The sequence below is a fragment of the Arachis duranensis genome, chromosome 1 (genome assembly GCF_000817695.3).
Source record: "Arachis duranensis cultivar V14167 chromosome 1, aradu.V14167.gnm2.J7QH, whole genome shotgun sequence".
Taxonomy (NCBI): Eukaryota; Viridiplantae; Streptophyta; class Magnoliopsida; order Fabales; family Fabaceae; genus Arachis; species Arachis duranensis.
This window is the reverse complement of record NC_029772.3, coordinates 55,468,033-55,470,713: the sequence shown is the minus strand read 5'-3', so window position 1 is coordinate 55,470,713 and position 2,681 is coordinate 55,468,033.

Sequence of the window (2,681 nt, the reverse complement as noted above, 5' to 3'; positions counted from 1 at the left end):
CCCAGGATGCTGCACACCTGGCGTTAAACGCCCAGAATGGTGCCCATTCTGGCGTTTAACGCCCAAAATGCCCCTTACTGGGGTTTTTTCGCCAGTAAGCTCTGTTTCTCTGCTTTTTACACCAAATCCTTCTGTAACTCTGTGAATTCCTTCATTTTTGATACTTGCCTCTGTAGAAACAAAACATATAACCTGCTAATGACTGGGTTGCCTCCCAGCAAGCGCTTCTTTATTGTCTTTAGCTGGACCTTTACCGAGACTCATTCAAGCCTCCATTTTGAGCATTCATGCTCAAAATTACTTTCAAGATAATGTTTAATCTTTTGTTCATTAACAATGAACTTTTTGTCAGAATCAATATCCTGAAGCTCAACATATCCATATGGTGACACTCCTGTAATCACATACGGACCCCTCCACCGGGATTTGAGTTTTCCTGGAAACAAGCGGAGCCTAGAGTTGAAGAGCAGAACCTTAAGTTTTCCTAGAAACAATCTGAGCCTAGAGTTGAAGAGCAGAACTTTTTGTCTTGGCTCAAAGACTCTGGATGACAACTTCTTGTCATGCCACTTCTTTTCCTTTTCCTTATAAATTTTTGCATTTTCAAAGGCATTGAGTATGAATTCCTCTAGCTCATTTAGCTGGAGCAATCTTTTTTCACCAGCTAATTGAGCATCCATGTTTAGGAACCTGGTTGCCCAGTAGGCTTTATGTTCCAGTTCCACGGGCAGATGACAGGCCTTGCCATACACAAGTTGGTATGGAGAAGTTCCTATAGGAGTCTTGAATGCTGTTCTGTATGCCCACAGAGCATCATCCAAGCTCTTTGCCCAATCCTTTCTTCGGGCCATCACAGTTCGTTCCATGATTCTTTTTAGGTCTCTGTTAGAGACCTCAGCTTGCCCATTTGTCTGTGGGCTTGCCCATTTGTCTGTGGATGATACGGAGTTGTCACTTTGTGGCTAATTCCATATCTGACCATAGCAGAGTATAGCTGTCTATTGCAGAAATGAGTGCCCCCGTCACTGATTAGTACTCTGAGAACACCAAATCTGCTGAAGATGTGTTTCTGGAGGAATTTCAGCACGGTCTTGGTATCATTATTGGGAGTGGCAATTGCTTCTACCAATTTAGATACATAGTCTACTGCCACCAGAATATAAGTATTTGAGTATGATGGTGGGAAGGGACCCATGAAGTCAATTCCCCATACATCAAACAATTCAATCTCTAAGATCCCTTGTTGAGGCATGGCGTAACCATGAGGTCTCTAATATCCCTTGTTGAGGCATGGCATATCCGTGAGGTAAGTTACCATCTCTTTGGCAACTATCACAGTTACGCACAAACTCTCGGGCATCTTTATAGAGAGTAGGCCAGTAGAAGCCACTATGGAGTACTTTAGTGGCTGTTCGCTCACTTCCAAATTGTCCTCCATACTGTGATCCATGGCAGTGCCATAGGATCCTCTGTGCTTCTTCTCTGGGTACACATCTGCGGATCATTCCGTCAGCACATCTCTTAAAGAGATAAATTATTCCATCTGTACATCTCTTAAAGAGGTATGGCTCATCCCATAGGTAGTACTTGGCATCTGAAATTAATTTTTTTCTTTGCACCCTGCTGTACTCCTGTGGTATGAACCTCACAGCTTTATAATTTGCAATATCTGCAAACCATGGTTCTTCCTGGATGGCAAAGAGTTGCTCATCTGAAAAGGTTTCAGAGATCTCAGTAGAAGGGAGGGACGCCCCAGTTACTAGTTCAATTCGGGACAGATGATCAGCTACCTGGTTCTCTGTCCATTTTCTGTCTCTTATTTCTATATCAAACTCTTGCAGAAGCAATACCTACCTTATGAGCCTGGGTTTTGAATCCTGCTTTGTGATTAAGTATTTAAGAGCAGCATGGTCAGTGTACACAATCACTTTTGACCCCACTAAGTAGGATCTAAACTTGTCAATGGCACAAACCACTGCAAGTAACTCTTTTTCTGTGGTTGTGTAATTCTTCTGTGCATCATTTAGAACACGGCTAGCATAATAAATGACGTGCAGAAGCTTGTTATGCCTCTGTCCCAACACTGCACCAATGGCATGGTCACTGGCATCACACATTAGTTCAAATGGTAATGTCCAGTCTGGTGCAGAGATGACTGGTGCTGTGACCAGCTTGGCTTTCAGGGTCTCAAATGCCTGCAGACACTGTGTGTCAAACACAAATGGTGTGTCAAAGGCCCACAGACACTCTTGGTCAAAGGCAAATGGAGTGTCAGTGGTGAGTAAGTTGCACAGGGGTTTTGAGATTTTAGAAAAATCCTGTATAAACCTCCTGTAGAATCCTGCATGTCCCAAAAAACTTTTGATTCCTTTGACATTAGTGGGTGGTGGTAATCGCTCAATCACCTCCACCTTAGCTTGATCCACTTCTATTCCCTTGTGTGAAATCTGATGCCCAAGGACAATTCCTTCAGTCACCATGAAGTGACATTTTTCCTAGTTTAAAACTAGGTTGGTCTCTTGGCATCTTTTCAGAACAAGTGCTAGATGGTTAAGGCAGGAGTTGAATGAGTCTCCAAATACTGAAAAGTCATCCATGAAGACTGACGATTGGATTTTTGACGGTTTAGAATTTCACTAATGAAATCTCGTTGTAAAGTATAGTTTCTAAACCAAACAATA